Source organism: Sorex araneus, chromosome 1, assembly GCF_027595985.1.
Source record: "Sorex araneus isolate mSorAra2 chromosome 1, mSorAra2.pri, whole genome shotgun sequence".
In the NCBI taxonomy this organism is placed as follows: Eukaryota; Metazoa; Chordata; class Mammalia; order Eulipotyphla; family Soricidae; genus Sorex; species Sorex araneus.
Genome location: NC_073302.1, coordinates 349,535,326 through 349,557,744, shown reverse-complemented (window position 1 = coordinate 349,557,744; position 22,419 = coordinate 349,535,326). Strand labels below are relative to the sequence as shown.

At 40.8% G+C, this 22,419-nt stretch overlaps 1 non-coding gene across 1 annotated transcript; it reads right to left on the bottom strand.

The window, feature by feature from the left end:
• Window positions 1–655: 655 nt before the first annotated feature.
• On the bottom strand, window positions 656–762 carry LOC129401327 (U6 spliceosomal RNA). Its single transcript, XR_008628258.1, has one exon. It is a non-coding gene; the product is annotated as a U6 spliceosomal RNA (small nuclear RNA).
• Between the last annotated feature and the right edge of the window lie 21,657 nt (window positions 763–22,419).

Sequence of the window (22,419 nt, the reverse complement as noted above, 5' to 3'; positions counted from 1 at the left end):
TCCATTGTGTAGATGTACCGGAGTTTCTTTAACTAATTATCTGTTCTCAGGCACTTGGGTTGTTTCCAGATTTTGGCTATTGTGAACAGTGCTGCAATGAACATATAGGTACAGGTGTCATTTCTACTGTGTTTTTTTTTTGCATCCTCCAGATATATTCCCAGAAGTGGTATTGTGGATCATACGAAATCTCAATTTCTAATTTTTGAAGGACTGTCCATGTTGTTTTCCAAGAAAGCTGGACTAGTCAGCACTCCCATCAACAGTGAAAGAGAGTCCCTTTCCCCACATCCACGCCAGCACTGGTTGCTTTTGTTCTTTTGAATGTGTGCCAGTTTCTGTGGTGTGAGATGATATCTTATTGTTGTTTTGATTTGCATCTCCCTAATGACTAGCGATGTGGAGCATTTTTTCATGTGCCTTTTGACCATTTGTATTTATTTTTTGAGGAAGCTTCTGTTCATTTATTCTCTTAATTTTTTGATGGGGTTGGAGGGTTTTTTTTATACAATTCTACTAGTGTCTTATATATCCTGGATATTAATCCTTTATCAGATGGGTATTTGGTACATATTCTTTCATGTTCTGTGGGCTCTCTCTGTATTTTGGTCACTGTTTCTTTTAAAGTGCCGAAGCTTCTTAGTTTGATGTAAAAAAAAATATGGAAGGATTCATGAATTTGCATGTCATCCTTGTGCAGGGGCCATGCTAATATTTTCTGTATCATTCCAATTATTGTATATGTGCTGCCGAAGCAAACACCAGAATCCAATTTTTAAAAAGCATAGAAGTTTCAATAAGGTTGTATTTTTTTACATGTTTTCTCTGCTTATACATATACAAAAATATTAATATAATTTTTTTTTTGTATAGATAGGGCTGGAGCGATAGCACAGTGGTAGGGCATTTGCCTTCCACGCAGCTGACCCGTGTTTGATTCCTCCATCCCTTTCGGAGAGCCTGGCAAGCTACCAAGAGTATTCTGTCCACATGGCAAAGCCTGGCCAGCTACCCATGACATATTCTATATGCCTAAAGTAAACTTCTTTCTCCTTCCCTGCTTCTCAAGAGGTAAATGTGTAAGAGCCCATCCAACTATTGCTGCCACCAACATTCTTGTACCCACAAGGGCTGCCCAGATAGTCAGAATTCTCTAGAGGGTCTTCCCTAACAGCTGCTTCCACTCCAACTGAGTAGAACACTGAATCTTCAGATTCTCACTGACCATGTGTCTCTTGAAAGCCTCAATATCAGATGAAGCTTCTCTATACATTTGTCCATTAGGGAAAAAGAATCAAAGGTGGGTTCCAAAAGAGAGATAGTGTGGTGTAAGTGAGACTGTGAACAAATAAACAACAGATTGCTTCTAACACCCATTTGCTTCCAGAAAATCACCTCTTTCTGGTTTTACTTTTTTTCTAAATTACTAGGTTGAGTCCTTAAAACATTTCTTAAGGGGCTGGAGCGATAGCCCAGCGGGTAGGGCGTTTGCCTTGCACGCGGCCGAACCAGGTTCGAATCCCAGCATCCCATATGGTCCCCTGAGCACTGCCAGGTGTAATTCCTGAGTGCAGACCCAGTAGTAACCCCTGTGCATTGCCAGGTGTGACCCAAAAAGAAAAAAAAAAATGTGCCTGCCTCTTGCTCTCTAATCTGAGTATGCTAAATAAAAATACTTGGAAAGAGGTTCCTGTGATGGGGTATGAAATGAGACTCAGAAAAGAAGGAGCTAGGCATGTGCAAAGAAGAGTGGAGGGAAGCATGTTCCACGCTTGTATCTGAATGTTTCATTTGAAAACTAAGAAAAGAGGAATGCTAATTTCATACAAACTGCTCACATAAAATATACTTTCTTTTTTCTGCTTAATTCAAACATTTTGTTGTTGTTGTATGATTGTTGTATGCTTTCTATTTGTTCCAAGAGACGCCCTATTCTGACAAAAGTTACCCAAAATCATTGAATTCCTGGGTGAAAGCACTTGGATTCATTGTTGATGAACTGGTGCTTGCTGATGAGGAGTGTTTATGCTATCAACCCCATTTTCGACCTCTGTTAGCATCTACCATTTATAATATCTCTGCTGTGAGATTATTTCTTAACTTTTTAATATTTCTCAACTGAGAGCTTACTTAAAACACCACAAAAATTTTAATTCTAACATTTATGATAGAACTCTTCCCGAAGTGGAAGTCAGACAATTTGCCATACTATTTCCTTAAGGCCCAGGTGGCCTGTGTCTAAGTGTCCTATGGGACAGGAGCCTGGCATTCTGAAGTAAAACTATATGAGCTGCTAAGATCTGAAGCACAACCTTGCCACTTAATTCCTTGCTGTATGCTACTGGATCCTATTCCTTACAGGAGTCAGTATTAATTTGAGAACCAGAACTTGTCAATATATTAGATTTCATGAAAAAATAACTTTCTAAAGTGAGTGAATGGGGGTCTGGTGCTGCCAGCAGGTCAACCTGTACCTGCGAGGTGAGTGCATCAGCAGACTGATAGTGCCTTCAGTCTTCCAGATACCCAAGAATTGCTGCTGTGCCTTTGGCCAGACACCAACAACTTGGGGCCAAGTTTAGCAAGAAATTAAATGGCCAAAAGTTAGGTATGTGGAAGACACACCCACAAACCACCTCTTGCTCAGCTATATAAGCTCTTATTGGCCTTATTTCAGAAACCCATAAATCTTGAAAGAAATCAAAAGACACAGTTAGGGCCTGTAGAGCAGAGGTGACTGAGATCTCCAGGCCCACTTGAATTAGGACACGATCTCCTCCTCCCAGATCCCCAGTTTTCCAGTAGCTTGGCAGTCACACTCACAAACTGCCCCCAGTGCCCTGTAATCTCATCAACAGCCAAAACCCAATGACTACAAACTAAAGTTCTTGGAAGACAGCGCCGCAGAATGTCTTGACCAGGCTGTCTTCGCTAGGGCATCTCAGAGTGGGGGCGGGTTGAGTTTCTTTCCCCGCTGCAAACAGAACCCCAACAGCTGAAAACCTCCAGAACCCAACCTCCGCCATGCCCAAGGCCACTCTCCACATACTTGAACGAACCTCACCCAAGACAGGATGGACCTCACCAGAGAGTGGACCAGCAGGAAAACCCAGATATGCGGGAACCCATGACTGAGATCTCAAAGCCAGCTCAGATCGGGACTGGGTCTCCTCCCCCCAGGTCCCCAGTTTTACAGTAGCTTGGCAGTCACACCCACAAACTGCCCCTGGCACCATGTAATCTCATCAATGGCCAAGACCCAGAGACTATAAACTAAAGATCCTAGAAGAAGAACGACACAGAATTTCCTGGACATTATATTCTATCCATAACAAGCAATACAGAAAAAATCATCTAATATTACCTTTTCAGCAGGTGTAAGTGGTGGTGAGACTGGTATCAAAATATTGAATGTAACCAAAGTAGAGAGAGAGTGAGAATGGGGAAAATTGTCTGCCACACAGGCAGGGGAAGGTTTGGAATGGGGGTAGGGAGGGTACTGAAGATTTTGGTGATGTAAAATGTGCACTGGTGAAGGGATGGGTGTTTGATGAGTGTATGACTAAAGCTCAGACATGAAAGCTTTGTAACTGTATCTCACGGTGAATCAAAAAAGGGGTAGGGGAAAAATAAAATAAAATTAACATTCTGAATAGAATAAAAAAGTTAATGTGGAGTTTATGCCCAATTCAATGAGATTAATCAATGGCTGAATAAATAGCAGTACTCCTCCATTATATAAATAAATAAATAAATAAATAAATAAATAAATAAATAAATAAATAAATAAATGAATAAAGTGAAATTCTCACATTAAGTCAATCAGAGAGTCTCCTCCCCGCACGCCTGGCTGTCTTCCCCGGGGCACCTCGGAGGAGATGGGCTCCAGCTTCCCTCCCCACCCCAAGTAGAGCTCCCGGTGGCCGAAGACCACCAGAACCTAGCTACAGCCATGCTGGAGGCCCCTCTCCACACATTCGGACAGGTCTCACGCATGAAGGTACCGGCAGAGGAACCCAGGTGTGTGTAATCCCATCAATGGAAAATATTCCGAGACTTAAAAGCAGGTTCTCAGAAGCACTTGTAGCCTATATCTTGTAGCTTACTTCTCCCTCTGGGAGAAACTGCCAAGCTTCTGAGAGTTTCCTGCCCACATGGGACAGCCGTGCAAGCTTCCCATGGTGTATCCATATGCAAAATCCAGTAACAAGCTGGATCTCATTCCTCTGACCCTGAAAGAGCCTCCAGTGCGACATCATTGGGAGGGCCGAGCCGAGAGAGAGTTCTAAGATCTCAGGGAAAGGAGGAATGGAGAGTTTACTGAGCCCTCTCGAGAAATCGACGATTAACGGGGATTTCGTGATTCGTGAAGTCAATCGTACGTTGGGCTGGAATGATAGTACAGAGAGCTGGGCTCTTGCCTTGTTGTTTGATCTAGGTTCAATCCCGGGCACCCTCTATGGTCCCTGAATCCTGCCAGGAGCGATCCCTGAAGGCAGAGTCAGGAGAAGTGTGGTTTACCGTCAGATGGTACCTGCAAAAAAATTTATAAAATAATAACAAATCTACAAAACTTGTTTGAACTTAAGTTTTATTGTTGTTTACTGCTAAGAACACTAAGTTTACTTGATGGTTCCAGAACTTAGTCCCTCAGGATTGTCCCCAGCTTCCTGAGGGCAATGGTGTTCTGAGTTAGCAAATTAGTTAAAATGTATCCGTGATATGAAACCACTTGTAGGCTCACAGCATCTGTCATGGTCACGGATGTCCTTGATGCAATGAAAAACAGAAATGTAAAGAAATGCCAGTATAACCATTGAGAATCATCATATTGGGTAAGCCTCCTTGTGCTAGAGTTAAAAGGAAAGCACTGTAGCACTGTGTCACTGTCATCCTGTTGCTCATCGATTTGCTTGAGCGGGCACCAGTAACGTCTCCACTTCTTGTTACTGTTTTTGGTATATTGAATACGCTACAGGTAGATTGCCAGGCTCTGCCGTGTGGGCGGGATACTTTCGGTAGCTTGCCGGGCTCTCGGAGAGGGGCAGAGGAATCAAACCTGGGTCTGCCACATGCAAGGCAAACACCCTACAGCTGTACTATGGCTCCAGCCCATTTCTATTTATTATGATAATGCATTGTATAATTATATATTATATAATAACATTTTGAAGGCCAAATGTAATTCGCTAAATCTGCAGTTGACTTGAGAGAACTCATCCAGTCTGTGTAAATGCAGAGTGCAATTAGGTCTGGCCTGGGCCTTCATTTTCAGCACCCCCAGGCCTACGGTACAAGTTGCTGTGTCTTTATATACCCAGGCCTCTGCCTCAGCGAAGAATTGACCTCAGTCTTTTGATTCTCTTTTCCTTCACTTAATTCAAAATTAAGGAGTCTCAGGCCCACAAAGAAAGAGGCCTGTTACTCATCTATGTGTAACGATACTTCTGAGTGCTATCTTAAGTATCAGCAGTGGCATCTCAGGGATTAGTAATCAGCAGAACTCGTGCATGCTACAGTTTGTTAAACAAAAGATTAAATAAGTGATTTTATAAACATCTGAAAAATCACCATTTCTTCATGTGACTTTGGGAAAAAGAGAGAGAGAGGCCATAATAAGTTGTTATGAGAAAATCTAATCTTTGTATGTGGTCAAGGAAGGTTTTCCTTACAAAGTGAATTTCTGCCATGAACAGATTATTATAAAAACTGTCAAGTAAAACATCTGAACTCTATAATCAATAATGCCTTAAACGTTATTTTATTTTTTTCCACTTTTTCTCTTTATCTGTAATTAGTGATGCTGCCAGAGGGATTGCAATGAAGTAAAGACTTTTATCCAAATGTAATTATGGTTCCAAGGATGTGATGTGGCCTACTTTTTGATATTAATTAGGCCAATCTCAGACTGTGTCAAGATATCAGAAATCATCAGTTTTCTGATTAGCTTATAATAAGTGTTTGAGCTACTTTCCAAAGTAATTATAGAAACATTAGTCTGTAACATGTAATACCAGTCACTGAAACCATAACAATATCTAATGATTCTACGCATCCCATTATTCTCTATTTCTTTATTAATGGTAAAGACTTTCCTATGTATAAGAACAAATACATGCTTGAGCACACACATATGCATATTTAAATATTTTATTATATTCAATTAAAAATTTGAAAAAATCAAATAAAAACTTGGGCTGGAGACATCTCTTAAAAGTCTGAAGTATATGCTTCACCACCTCACCCCAGGTGGTCCTCTGAGCACTGCCAAGAGTAACCTTTAGTCACAGAGCTAGAAATAGCCCTTTAACACTGGCAGGTTTGACCCACAAAACCAAATTAAAGTTTTAATTAAAAAATAAATGAAGCTTTATATAGAAGAAAATACAGATTAATATACTAATATAAAATTCAAGGGCCAGGGTGATAGTATTGCAGGTAAGGCACTCTCCTTGTAAGAGACTAAACCAAATTCAATCCCAGCACCCCATACGGTTTCCTAAACCTGTGCAGAGCCAAGAGAAAAGTTTGAGCCACTTAACCAAGTGTGGTCACAAAATCTAACCAAGCAAACAAACAAAAAAAAGTAAAGGAAAAACACAGGAAAATGCCACATGCAATATATTGTACAGATACAGGTAGCAATATCCTCATAACAGAGCTAATAAAGTTAGCAACATAGTAAAAACATCTCAGTAGATGATTCTAAAAGTAAACATGAGCAAATAATTTGAAACATGTTATATATTTTGTTTATTTGATTCACACTAAAGTACTGTATATGTTTCAGGAGGATAGCCTAATTCCTAAATAAATGCATATACCAAGCTCACCAAGTTCTAATACCACTCACTACAACTGCGCTGACTCCTCTACACTTTTCTCCCACTGTTACAGAATCTTGATGATCACCGTCAGTGCTAGAATGACAGAGTATGTGCAAAACACAGTTATCTGCTATTCAAAAAACAAAAAATCTTGCCTTCAGGTTGGGGACTTGGTATTTGGTACTTTCATTTCAGTGTACAGTTTTTGGTTTTAGTTCATTTTACATTTTGTATATTATCCCTATCAAAATCTCAGTGGAGTTTTTCAAGGAAATTGAATAAATTCACAAAAATTTGTATGTAACTTCAAAAGACCCAAAGTAGCCAAAATCATACTGAGAAAGAGGAAGAAAATGGAGGTATTGCACTCCTCAACTTTAACGTATACTACATTGGGAGTCACACATCCCAGACATCAGATGAGGAGGTCATGGAAACAGGTGGTGGGAGGATGAGGTGTCCTCATCAGTACTGTAGATAGAAACACTAATATATAACTCTATTGCCTAGATATAATTTAAAAGTTTTTAATAAAAAGGGCAATCCCTATACTCAGCGTTCTCCACTCATCCTGAATAGAAGCAGCATATGGATCCTATTCTTAACACAAGTTAAGCACCTGTGCTCATCATCAAGCCAATCAGAACGAAGCTTGAGGGACAGTAGATTTGAGTTTTATCTCAAGAAACAGATAAATGGGAAGCATCTTTATAGAGGCAATGTTCATAAGGATTATTATTCTTCCAGTTAATTGTTTTGTAGCCAAAAATGGAGTGAAGAAAATGGGAACATAGTTTTAGTAGACAAAGGAATTCAGTGTTAATGACACTGTTGAAGAAAAATATTCCTTCTGTTTTAGACTCTGTTTTAAAGGATTTAGAATCTATTTTACTCACCAAAATCTACACACATGACATATCTATTTGCCTTTATTGATTTATTTAGATTGTGAGAAGAGTTTCCAGGAGGAAACTTACTGTGGGGCAGTGACAAACTCAAGATTTTATAGCCCCTCATACAGGAAGGGGACTGGAGAAGGAGAGACAGCAAATCTCAACAGACGTTATTTAGTGACACCCCATTGATGAAAATGAGTGGCTAATAACAGTGCAAAACATGCCATGAGAAGAGGGGAAATGTGTACCCTGAGACAAAGGTTGCCCAATTATTTGAGCAAAGTTTAGAAGTAAGGTTTGGGTATGCCATATGGCCAGATAGAAGCTTTCATGGACTGGCTGTTCCAGCTCTGAGCAACACGAGGGTACCAGGCTCTGTAAGTAAATGAAACACTGGATACAGGACAGAGTTACAATGGGTCACATCTTTTGCGATAATAAAAAAATAACGAGGAGGATATTATATTCTTTTTTCACTCTAAAACAAAGCCAGTCTTTCACATAATCAAGGGGATTGAATAATCGCTATCAATATCTTTAAACCCTATACCAGTAAATTGAAGGTTGTGGGTTGAGGTAAACTAGCATTGACTCAAAATAATGACTGAAGCAGGAGCCATTCCTGCAGAGTTCCTGCAGAATTCTGCTTCTAGGGACAATCCTAAACTCCTGGTAGAGAGAGATAAGCAATACCAGGGACTCATAAAATATCTGGTATAAAAAAAACTGTACACAAGATTCTGCAAGGCAAACAGATGATTAGGAATATTAAAAGGTGAATATTTAAAGTTATGAATGCATTATAACATTTAAACTCAGTGGATGAAGCAAGATACTTTTTATACCTGAGTGCTCAATAGTCTCTGTGTATGCCTTCACCTGATAGTTAAATTTCACCATCAAATATGTGCCCCTGACATTAAAAATTACCTGTCTATATGCTCATTATGTCCTTTATTTCTAAACTATAAAACCCTTGGAATGAAGCCTAAACATGAAAATGCAATGAAGAAAAATAATAGAGATTTATGGTAGAGCTGTGGTAGATTAAAGGTGGTTACAAAATTTTTGAGACTTCTTCCACTGAATGTAAGGGCCAACCTGTAACTTTTCTTTAGTGAAACCAGACATCTGAACTTGTGAAAAGACTAGCAATTGCTTCCTAAATCTTTGAGAATTCATGAGAGGCTAGAAGAGAAATTCAGCCACTCTCACTCACAACGGCTCCAGATGCCCTGAAACCGCATGCAGACAGAGGAAAGCTAAGGCTTGCTCTGCTTCCAAGGCTTCCCCGTAAAACACACGGTTATGTGATTAAAGACCCTTGCCTGCTCCTAGCACAGAGAGAGCACTGATTCATACCCTCACTCACATGTTAAAGAGCCAACCAACCAAGCACTGCTTGGATTTCTGAAGCACCAAACTTATCTAGAAATAAGATGAATGCTTAAGTCACTAAACTTGAAGTTGCTACACAGTATGAACTAGATATATACATAAATTTCATATCCTGAGATTTTGCTCAAGACTCTTGTTTTGCCCTGGGCCGAATGGAGTTTTCCTGTGTGTGTTTGGCAGACTACACAGGAGAATATCAGCTTATTTTTGGAGGATAGGGGTGGCAGCAGAAAACACAGCAGAGTTCTGCGGGGAGGGAAGAGGGAAGATGCCAGAGCAGGGTTGCCTTGGTACCTTCTCTCCTTAGGAAATTCCCCGAGACTTGCCTCAGTCTGCACTCACCATTTCCATGGAGAATAAATAGCCCTCTCTTTGTTTCTTGTTGAGCAGTCTCAGTAGTTCCAAGGGCTGCAGGCAGCAATTAGAGGAGATGGTTTGATCTGATTAGACTGAGCAGTTGAGTCCCCAAAGCCTCAAACTTCCAGCTGTTTTTTTTTTTTTGTTTTTTTTTTTTGGACTCTCTCTTGCCTCACTTTTTGTTCTATATTTTCATCCATTTCAGCCATTTTCAGACTGACATCTACACAGTTTGTTTTTTTCTTAATCACAAAATGAAGATAATGATATCTGTCTGATGTAGGCAGTTGGACCAGGAAGGGCATTCATGGCAATAGAATGCCTAGGGTGTAATAAAACCAATAGGGCCAAGGCACATATGTGCCCTCCTCTCCCCTCTTGAGATGTTTACTTTCATATCTAATGCTGGGATGTAGAGGGGCTCTCTCCACCTTCGGATAACCCAGCGTTCTCTCTTGAGTGGGTCTCTTAAGGGTCACTTAAACCCTCCAAATAAAATCTGTTTGACTTCACTGCTCATCTACTCCTGAAATTCTTTTTTGAGAGGTGAGACAAGAACCCCAAAGCTCTGCGTAAGACCTTGGACTGACTTATTTTTCCTGCAAAGAGCAAATCCTTGCTCCAATCTGAGTTCATGGCTCCCCAAGAAATCAAGTGGTGGGGATCAACTCTTGTGCCCAGAAGACGAAGAGGATGCCAGGTGTAGCCTAACGGCCACCTGGTGGGTGGGTGAGACTCTGGCCTGTGCCCTGGAGCTCACACAAACTATCAGTCCTAGCCTTCCCAGCCAATCTCAGGGTAGAAGAGGCAAATCAGGAAAAAGTGACTGTCTCTCTCCTCCCCTCCTCACATAAGCCACCTGAGGGGAGCCCACTGACTTTTTTTTAATATTTTGATTTTTTTTAATTTATTAGAGAATCACTGTGATGTACATTTACAAACTTATGAACTTTTGTGTTTGCATTTCACTCGTACAGTAATCATTTACCCATTCCTCCATCAGTGCCCATTCTCCTCCACCAATGATCCCAGTATCCCTCTCACCACCCCCACCCCAACCCCCACCACCCACCCTGCCTCTGCAGCAGGGTATTCCCTTTTGTTCTCTCTCCTTTTGGGTGTTGTAGTTTGCAATAGAGGTATTGAGTGGCCTTCATATTTGATCTATAGTCTACTTTCAGTTTGCATCTTACAACCCAAATGGGTCCTCCCAACATCCTCTACTTGGTGTTTCCTTCTCTATGTCAGCTGCCTTTTCCCCCAGCATGTAAGGCCAGTTTCTAAGCTGCGGGGCAGAACTCCTGGTCCTTATCTCTACTACTCTTGGGTGTTAGTTTCCACTCTATTATTTTATATTCCACAGATGAGTGCAATCTTTCTATATCTGTCTCTCTCTTTCTGACTCATTTCACTTAACATGATACTTTCCATGTTGATCTACTTATATGCAAATTTCATGACTACATCTTTTCTAACAGCTGCATAGTAGTCCACTGTGTAGATGTACCAAAGTTTCTTTAACCAGTCATCTGTTTTTGGGCACTCTGTTTTTTTCCAGATTTTGGCTATTGTAAATAGTGCTGCAATGAACATACAAATGCAGATGTCATTTCACCCTCTCCAACCTCAATCTCTACTACAAAGCGGTAATAATTAAAACAGCATGGTAATGGCACAACGGCAGAGCCACAGACCAATGGAATAGGGTTGAATATCCTGACACACACCCTCAAATATATGATCATCTAATCTTTGATAAGGGAGCAAAAAATGTGAATTGGATCGATGAAAGCCTCTTCAACAAATGGTGCTGGCAATACTGGACAGCAACATGCAAAAAAAATGGACCCAGATCTCTACCTAACACCATGTACAAAAGTCAGGTCAAAGTGGATTAAAGATCTCAACATCAAACCATAATCCATAAGGTAGATGGAAAACAAGGTTGGCAAAACCTTCTACCTTCCAAATTGAAGCTAAAGGTATTTTCAAAGATGACATGCCACTGCCCAACCAAGTGACTTCTTATCTTCCAAATTGCACAGGATTATTATGAGAGTCTAGTGAGCTGACATGGTGGAAGCTCTCTAACTTTACAATGTTGTGCATTGGCAATCTATTATTATTGTTGTCATTACTATTCACTAATTAGGAAATTACAGATATGTTGGAACATGTAGGTTTAGCATTTTGTGATCCTAGGCAATTCCTTAGCATTTTAGAGATTTTATTATCCCTAAAAAAAGTGTGCTTACTATACAATAAGTAAGGCTCCTTGCAGCTTTCAAATACCGTGGCTATAATTTTGGAGAAACTGTTGATAGAGGCAAGGTTATGCTGTGTGTTAAACAAATGTCTGTCCTTGCTGATTTGAATTTATAACATAGTTGTTAAGGGAACTCGTGCTTACAAAAAATAATCTTCAAAGACAAGCGCTCTAGAAACTTAATTCCACTAGAAGAGAATGTGCTGGAGTCTTCTGTTTGCCAGCCCAGACCCTCTCTTTGCCCTGGATGGCTGATCTTTCTGCACCATATCAATCGAATTTCTTGCTTCCTGGCATCTTATTGGGTTCTGCCATTTAGAGGCTTAACAAGAAACAGTGTAGAAGTCAGGGGCCTTAACCTCTAAATATTCTTCATGTGAAGTCATGTGTTTCTCTTTTTTTATTTTCTTGCCCATTTGGTCCAAAAATGTTAGTTTACCTGTAAGCAACAATAAAGTGCTTCACAATTCCTTGTGAGGTAGGATTCCAAGATACAACCCCCCCAAAACACACACACACACACACACAAAACCATGATAATAATTGTGTAAATCTCATTTTTAAAAAAATTTAAACCAGACTTAGAAGTTACTTTTCATAAACAGAATACAACAGAAAGGATATGAGGTCAAATTTGCAGTAATGTTATAAAAAGTCTGTGACTTTTTGTTTGTTTTGGGGACAGGCCCAACATTATTCAGGGCTCCTCCTGGCTCTGCACTCAGGAATTACTCCTGCAGTGCTAGGGGGACCATAGAGGTTTCCAAGGATGGAATTAAGGTGGGCCACATATAAGGCAAATGCCCTACCTGCTGTGCTATCATTGCAGCCCCTAAAGTCTGCAATAACAAAAGCAAGACCTCAGCCTTGACCACTCTCTTAATAAACTTGCCCTGTGAAAACTCCACTCATGGGTCCCAGATTAGCCTTGTAGAAGGACCCCCATTCCAGGAAGTCAAGGCATATGTGCAAGTACTGACTGAGGTTGGAAGCTGATATTTTATCCCCAGAAAGATCTTCAAATTGGACTGCAACTCTGTCAGATACTTTGGCTGTGATATTTTCAGAGAACAAAGACAAGTACTTAAACTGCCCAAATTCCTCACCTGCATAAATTATGAAGTAATATGCATATTATTTGAAGCTTCTAAGTTTGGGGGGAAACATGTTTTGCAGAGAATAAAGTTACTACACCTTTTAATTGTCAATATATTAGATACAACTTTACAGATAGTCTTCCATTATTTTCCTCAAATTATTCTGATAAGGCCATACCAAGGCTTTCAGGTGGAATCACGAGTAAAATAATATTTCAGTATGTCAGTAAAATTAAACACTTGACAGCTTCATTTCCACTAAAACATAAAAATAGATTATGGCTGATTATAGAAATTTCTCTCAGTCTTTCAGGACCTTAGGTCACTGAAATAATTAAAGCTTATTTTTTAAGAATAGTGGAGAAGAATGCTTTGCTTTTAAGATTTTAAAAGAAAGTAGGTCCTTAGCTAAAATAAGAGATAAATATTGTAGGTTCTTTCCTGAATTACTGAAGTACATCCTGAATCACTTAATACAGCAGATCTCTGGTAACAGGTTTTGGACTAAAATTGGTGGTGGATGGGTAAGTTGGTAGCTTCTGAAGGGATTGGGTACCTAATGCCCTAGACTAAGATGACTAGATGAGAAGATGGAGACTTATACACAGTGCCATACTTTCTTCGGTGAGGCCAAAAAGCCTTGACTTTGAGTCACTTGGTCACCAATTTCTAGTACATACTTGCAGATCACCAAATCAGCAAAAGAAGTTGACTGCTTTACAAACCATGGTATCAGAATAATTTAAATATATGCTACCTCTCCTTCTCAACTTCTACTTATGCACACCTGTTCTACGCCAACTATAAGACCAAGATGACTGCCCTCCGACGTTCTGATGGATCTATCACATCTCCAGAAGGGAAATGGAAAACATTATCCAGGCTTCTACTCGGATCTCTTTGATAGCCATGTCCACCTCCCCACATACCAAATTCTGCAGGATGAACATGTCTTTCCCAGCATTCTCCCTTCTGAAATCCAACACACCGTTTTGTCAGTAAAGACGCGTACAGCATCCAATCCAGACAAGGTCAGACCTGAACTCCTGAAGAATCTGCCACCAGTACTCATCAATGCAATGTCTTGACTCTTCACATGATACCTGTCTGAACGCAAGGTTCCATCTCAAAGGAAAACCAGCAGGACTGTCCTGTTGCACAAGAAGGGAGACATCCACGACATCTACTATCGCTCAATCTACCTGTTGTCCATCGTCTACAAGCTATTCACTTGAGTCATCCTGAATAGGATTGGCAGAACACTAGATGAAGGAAAACCATGTGAGCAAGCCACGTTCCAAAAAGGATTCAGCACAATGGGCCATATCTATATGGTGCCCAAGCTCATTGAGGTTTCACGAGATTTCAAGATGTTGTTCTAACATTCATTGATTTAAAGAAGACCTTTGATTCTGTTGAGACTGAAGTGTTCATCAAAGCCCTAGCCAAAAAGGGCGTTCAAACTCAGTACATCAGGATCCTCTGCGAGCTGTATTGTGGATTCACCACCAGAATCTTACCATTCTATGAGGAAGTGATCATTGAAGTAAAGAGAGGGGTTTGGCAGGGTGACACCATTTCACTGAAACTCTACAGTGCCAGCCTCGAGAACATCATACGATGACTGGAATGGGAAGGAATGGGAGTAAAGATAGACGGTCGGCAACTACACCACCTCTGCTTCGCTGATGACATCATTCTCATAACACCAAAGCATTAACAAATGGCACGAATGCTGGCCGACTTCAACCATGAGTGTGGAAAGGTCGGACTGCAGCTGAATCTCACTAAGACAATGTTCAAGAGAAATGAACTAGTTCCTGACATTCCATTTGCTCTCAGTGGAATGAACATCTCCAAATGCAGCAGTTATGTGTACCTAGGTCAAGAACTCAACATGACGAATAACTTGGCACCTGAGCTGTGCAGGAGGAAGAGAACGGCATGGTACACTTTCAAGAGTGTAGAAGAAGTTGTTAAGAGGATGATGAACCTTCAGCTCCAGGCACATCTTTTCGACTCCACTGTCTTGCTGCACTAACATACACCTCAGAGACCTGGGCCCTACAAAAACAGGACAAAAATGCTATTCCGGTATCCCAAAGAGGAATCCAAAAAGCTAAACTGGAGTATCACGTTTCACTCAAGTGAGAGAAGGAATCCAGAATTCTGACCTCCATTGACAATCTAGAACCAGGGACACTGTCTTGTAGTTGTTGTTGTTGTTGTTGTTGTTGTTTGGTTACCCGGCGTTGCACAGGGATTACTCCTGGCTCATGCACTCAGGAATCGCTCATGGCGACACTCAGGGGGTCCATATGGGATCCTGGGAATTGAACCCGAATTGCCCGAGTGCAAGGCAAATGCCCTACCTGCTGTGCTATTGATCCAGCCCCCATGTGGATGCAGTCTTTTTTGCCAAGGTGTCAAAAATCAGATGGGCTAGACACGTAATGCGATTTGGAGACAACCGCTGGACTAGAGCTGTTACTGACTGGATTCCACAGGACATCAAAAGACCACATGACCGCCTACCTATGAGATGGTCAGACTTCTTTGTCAAGACCTTGAATGAACAGTTTGGTGCTCTTCGTGTTCCTGGAGCGAGCAGACTCTATTGGGCTACACTAACAAGTGACAGGGACGAATGGAGACATTACTGGCATCCACTAGCACAAATTGATGAGCAATGAGATACAAGTGATATAAGTGATATGCTACTTGTGTACATATGCAAAGTATGTTTAAGTACATGTATAAATATAGGTATGTCTAAACATATCACAGTAGTAGGAACTGAAAGTTAAGTAAAGATTTTCATGCAAGTATTCAATATGCCAAGAGTGTTATACTCTAGTGGTTTTGAAGGTAGTGAGACTAGAATAAAGTTGTTCAAATGAATAAATTGTTGAATGGTCTCAGCTGGAAGAGCCCAATTCCTTTCTTAGTTAATTTTTTTAACAACAGTGATCTTGACAATGGATTTAAATACAAGAAAATCTCCCGTGGCTTGGCAGAGGCTAAGTGATCTCCAGTTTCTTTTTCTGCACATTCATAGTTGACTTCTCCCCTTTCTAATTGGGAATTTTTTTTAGAGATACTCACACCCACAACCTATTAGTCACAATTCTGAAACACCCCAAAGTGCTGAAAAGTAAAATTTAAAGTAAGGCGAGGGAAAGAGCTAAGAGCTGATCTGAAATAATATAAAGATATTCATATGTTTCTTAGGAAGAAAGTCATGCATTATTTTCCAAAACATTGATGATTTTCATTGCAATATGTTGTGGGATAATTTTCATATAGGACATTCATTATGCTACCCCCCCAAAAAAGCATCTGAATTCCAAAACAAATATGTCTGTAAGAATTTCAGGTTTATTATAATCCAATCTTTCATGCATAGAAACTATTCTGACTCTTTATGTGTTAAAATTGTTACTTTTTTCTTTTTTTGTTTCATTTTTGGGCTATACCCTCTGGAGCTCAAGGTTTACTCCTGGCTCTGCACCCAGAGGTCACTCCTGGAAGTCTCAGGGTGTGAGATTGTGGTACTATGTGGTACTGAGTATCAAACCTGGGACTGCCTTCATGCAAGACAAGTACCCAAACTGTTGTACTATCTCTCAGGCCCTGGTACAATTGTTGATTTTAGGGTTGCGCTGTCAGAAAATTAGTTTACTTCTCTTATTTTCCACCTTCAGGAAATTCTTCACTATAATCCTTGTGAATCAACATTTGTGGGTGTGTAGTAGATCTCTGTAAACTCAGTGTGGGATATTAGCAAGAAGGAGGAAAATCTTGGCCTTACGGAGTTTTTGTGTTATTTTTTTCTTTTTGGGCTTTGCAACCCGGCGATGCACAGGGGTTACTTCTGGCTCTGCACTTAGGAATTACCCCTGGTGGTGCTCAGGGGACCATATGGGATGCTGGGAATGGAACCCGGGTCGGCCGCATGCAAGGCAAAATCCCTACCCGCTGTGCTATTGCTCCAGCCCCGCTAACTGAGTTTTTAAAGATAAACTCACTTCTATTTTGGAGAGAGTGACACTAGCTTTCCAAACCCATAATCACCCAAAGGCATGGAGTCGTACGGGGCGTCTGGACAGCAGCTGGCTTCTTGTCAGGGTGAGGACGATGTGGGATTCAGGCAGTAAGAATGTTTACATGGGCAAATTAATGGGATGATCCCAGAGCTTCTCACAGAAGGGGAAATTGTAACCTCTTAGCAACAGTGCACAGACCAGACTTGCAGTAGACGGCCATGGAACTGGGGACTAAAGAAAGGTTTTCACACAGAATTAGCACACAATCTCAGAATTAAGCCAGTAGAATGGAAAGCGGAAGAAAAGAAAATTGAGAGTTTGAAGCAGACATTCAGAAGGCCTCAGTGGTTAGTAGATGCAAAAGGAAGAGTAGAGTTAAAACTTAAGGTGCTGATTATTGATTGTAAAGAAAATTGCCAAGAATAAGGCCAGATCTGAACATTTTCAATAATTGATTTTCTTTTGCAATCATAAGCTTAATTTTACTATGGTAGAGAGCTAAAACTGTGGTGGGAAGTGGTTGAGATTTGGGGTCAGTTGATCTCAGTGCATAACTGTAACCTGTAGCAAAACCAGTTGTTCTTCTCTAAATCTTAGTCTCTTTATATAATGATCAGGGGCAATACAACCCCAATATAACAGAGTTTACATAGTAGATTGCCTGCAGAAGAAAAGGAGGTGATGACATGAAGACCTCTGCTCCTTACATGGTGTGTAAATGAATAGCAATAATACTTAGATCAGAGAGGGTGAGGGGTTCTCTAAATCTGCAGAGCAATGACTGAACTATGAATCTGAAGTGGGGTCTCTCTCCCACTGCTGTTTCATCCACATTGACCTTTAGAAAGCAAATCCAGGTGGATTTAGCCTGGAATGAAACAGCAGGAGACAGATTGCTTAGAGTACCTTGTCCACACCACTTTGTTTGCCCTTACATAATTTGCCATTAGTAAAAGATCAATGCATTTCCTTGTATTGTTGATTGTCAACATGTATCATAAGCACAGAATTGACCGCCAGCCTTTAAATGTCAAGGAGGATGGGAGGCGAACACATCACAATTAATAATATACTTGACAGGAAAAGCAGGTTTCGTTACTCTAAGGTCAGTTTGTCTCCTTTGCCTCTGGTAGTTTGTTTGCTATAGAAACTGAGAGTGACTATCTGAAAATCAGTAGGTTATTCCCGTTCCAAACGTGGATGGCTAAGCATATGATTTGTTTGCTTTAAAGTTAGCCAAAAAATCCCAATTTATATTGATATTTAGTAACAACTCTTACATCTACTCTGTCAAACTCACATCCGAAAGATCAAAAACACCTTCTGTCCATGCAGAGCTCAGAAAGGAAACGAGAATGAGTCACTGCAGACATTCTCCTGTTGTCATTGAACAGATTGCTCAGAGGTGACAAACACTGACTCCTCTGCACTCACAAGAAAGGTAGTCTAGGGTGTGGAGCAGGCAGGGATTATAAGTCTGCTTTGACTACTTGCCTTTATGACCTTTAAAAGATGTGTAACACCTGAAATTGAGAAATCTTATTAGAAATGTAATTGGGAGCCAGGAATTTGGTTCAGGAGGCAGAGCACAGGTCTGACATGTGTGATGCCTGTATCACATACTCAGAAAAATCTACTTTATTTATTTTATTCATGATTTTTATTTATGTAATCAATTAGTTTTTATTGAGGTGCCATAATTTACAGTTATTCTTGATTGAGTTTCAGGCTTACAGTGTTCCAACACTAATCATTTCACCAGCGTCCACATGCCTCCACTAATGTCTCCAACTGCATCTCCCACTCCCCCGCCTGCCTCTCTGATAGGCGCCTAATTATTTCCTCCTTTTTCCTTCAGGCACTGTGCTTTACAAGACCATTACTGAAGGAGTTCATGCATATTACTTTACCACTTTCAGTGCCTCTCTTCCTTCAGAGTGGTCCCTTCCCTTCACTGTGCTTCCTTCCCTGTCCCATTCCCATGGTGGGATCCCAGTGACAAGTGTTTTATTGAATTTCTTTCCTCATGTACACTTTATTCTAAAAAAGAGAAGTCCAAATTGGAAATGATCATGATAATTCTGGTAGAGTTAGACAAACAGGTACAGAATAGGTTAGTAAATGCTCAAGCATGTGACATTTCTCCCCATGGTCAGTTTATAACTTTCCCTATTCATAATCTTATTTTCTAATTACTCTATGTCTTCTACCCATCTTCTTTTGTTTTTGTTTTTGTTTTGCTTATATGGGGGGGAGGGGGTCACACCTGGCAAAACATAGGGGTTACTCCTGGCTTTGCACTCAGGAATTACTCCTGGCGGTGCTCAGGGGACCATATGGAATGCTGGGAATTGAACCTTGGTCGGCCGCGTGCAAGGCAAACGCCCTATCCACGGTGCTATCGCTCCAGCCCCTACTCATCTTCTTTTATCCTCAAGGGCTGTCGTTGAACTATTGTTCCTTCACTCTTATGTGGGGCTGAAGCTGGATCTGGCTCCCAAATAGCCCTTTACATCTAATAATGAAATGAGACCAAGACATATTTAAGAATTAATTCTCAGAACCTCCATTATCCTCTTCAATCATTTTCTTTGTGCCAAGTAATCTTTTAGATAAATTTTTACTGATCCTATTTAGATAAGACTTTTGTTTATTTTAAAAAAAATTCCCTTTGTTTTAAAGCTAAAATGGTTTTATACATTTAGCTCATGTACCTTGGTTCATAGACTTGGTTTGGATGTAAAGAGAAAGTATCAGGTAGGGAGCCATTTTACCTTACTGATCTTATCCTGTCATGATTTGTTTATCACTAGCTAACCCCATGCCACACCTAGGAAAGGTTGCCACTCCTAATCTTACTGATTTTATCCTATCAGCATTTGTTTATTACTAGCTAAGGCCCGTGCCACACCCTGCATTTCTATTGGGGGTCCCGCATGCATACTATACCACCTCCTCGCAGCAGGGAGGTGTAAAATACTCTAACTGCCATAGAATAAATGCCTTTTCTCCCTCCTCTGGGCTCTGCGTCTGTTCATTCAGCTGTGTCCCCTTCTCAGCCCCATGAAGGGTTCTCCCTGCTGAACAGAACGAGACCTCCACATCGACTTCCACAGTATCACAGTTTTCAGATCGTTAATTCCACGTGCTACAGACTCCCCTACTTTTCTTTGTCAGAGTGTAGGACTTCCTACAAGGTAGAAAACATTTCTGATTTGTCCTTCCTATGGGTTTTACTCTACTCTCATGTGGTCAATCAGTGCATGCTCAAACTCCTTCATCTGGAAACACTTAGCCTATATTTTGCTTTACCATTTCTTGTGTTTCTATTTACTTTTACTCTTCGTGGTTTTGGGGAATCACCAGGGACTCATGAACATGAGGCACGCCCTCTACCAGTGAGCTGCATCCAAGGTCCCAGAACTTTCCTTTCATGACACTGTTCCATTCAATAACTCCATTCAATAACAATTGTCCAATAAATACTAAATACTCTCCAAATTACATTGCAAGTTTATCTTTGAAAAACACATGGAATAAATTGTCTTATAAACAAACCATAGACAGCAAGATAAAGTGCTTTCTCAAAAGATGAGATCTGCAGATTGCTGAAACATGAAGGTGATTGCATGGTCTCATGTTGAGCAAACTCAGTCAGAGAAAGATAGACAAACATCAGATTATTTTACTAATTTATGATATATCAAGAAACAGAACAAGGGAATAAGGGAATTTTGCACATCAAAATCATAAACATCCCTTTGGACCCGGCTGCGGAGCGAGCATGATGGAAGAGCCCAAGGAAGCGCCCTTGGACTCCAAACAGCCCACTGAACTAATTCCGGCATGGGACCAGAGACCCCACGGTGCGCTGAAACAGTGGGAGCCGGGCATCCCCCAATTCTTTTAACCTCTCTCTCTCTCCACACCTCCCCCCTGAGCACAGCGCAGGATCCGCGGTTTTCCTGAGCGCAAAATGGAGACGCCGAGCCTCTCTCTAGGCTTCTCCATCTTATGAGCACCATAAAAGGGTAAAAGTTTGTAGTGATGTTATTTCTGGTTGTACTTTCCCTGGACTTTATACAGAAACCCAAAACCGCGCGGCTGCTGCTGCGGCCGCGCGACCTAATGTCATCTTAGCATCAGCAATATGTAATATGTCCCTTTTTAATGGGTCGGACTTTTGTGGGAGATCCTAACAAGAATAGTAAGTCTGTTGCTGAAATATTGAAGGCAATCAAAGTGGTAGCCATCTCTCTAGACTGAACTAAGCTATATCCCCACGCCGGCTGAGAAGAAATATCCTTCTTTCTCGGGAAGAAAGACGGCGTGGTGTCAAACATAGTGTGATGTCCATTAAGCAAACAGACCTGGTGGCGTGGGAATGGGATATAAGGGGAAAAATTATGTACATGGAACAGTGGGACGCTGGTGGAATCTCGAGCCGGAGCCGATACCAGCGCAAGCCCTTCGGTTCCAGAAACTGCTTGCAGACACTCGACTAGTCTATCAACTAAGCCAGAGCCCCACACCTGCCGATGACGGGAAATAACCATCCTTTTCGGTTTTTTTTTCCCTTGTCAGGCAGCGTGGCGATTCCCAAACAGGCGTGAACTCGGTGGCGCGGGGCAAGGGGGAAAAAGAAAAGTTATGTAACAAACAGCGGGACTTAATATCTCTATATTCTTAGCAGTGGAGAACTATCAAATGCCTCCTTGGCAATAGGACTGCTTTCCTTTTTTGGGGGAAACCCCAACAACGGTAGTGAGTTGTGTGTTGAAACATGGAATGTAATCGAGATAAGGCATAAACGAAGTGGAACTTATCATGTACAAGGGTGGGGACTGGGGAGGTGGGAGGGGGCGGCAGGTATACTGGGGGGGGTTGGTGATGGGAGATGGGCACTGGTGAAGGGAAGGGTGTTTGAGAATTGTATAACCGACATAATCCTGAGAACTATGTAACCCTCCACATGGTGATTCAATAAAATTATTATTAAAAAAAAATCATAAACATTAAGCCACTGTAACCATGTTGCTTAACTACAATAAAAACAAGACATTTAAATAAATAAAGTTCCCTCAGCTGGCAAATATATTGGAGATTTCTTGTTGGCTGGAGATGACCCAGGAAACATTAGGCCAACTAATGCCACTCTCCTTATTTTCATCCATCCTCTTCCATATGATATATATTATATTATTTATATGTAACATATTAATATGTATTATATATTATGTAACAGTTAATACTGATTTGTGATTAACAGGAATCAGGAATTCATATAAGTTCCTAAGAGCTCTTACTATGTACCAGACCCTGATCCAAGTGATTTTGGGCTTACAGGTTTCCCTAATAATCTTGAGTGGCAGCTACTGTTACTGGCTGATTTTTGATGATGAGGGGATTGGAGCATAGAAAGGTTAACCAATTGCTTCAATATTATATACTTGTATTTCTTTTGAGGGATGCACACCTGGCAGTGCTCTGGCCTTACTCATTATTTGAAAAATATTAATAAAAGTCTTATTC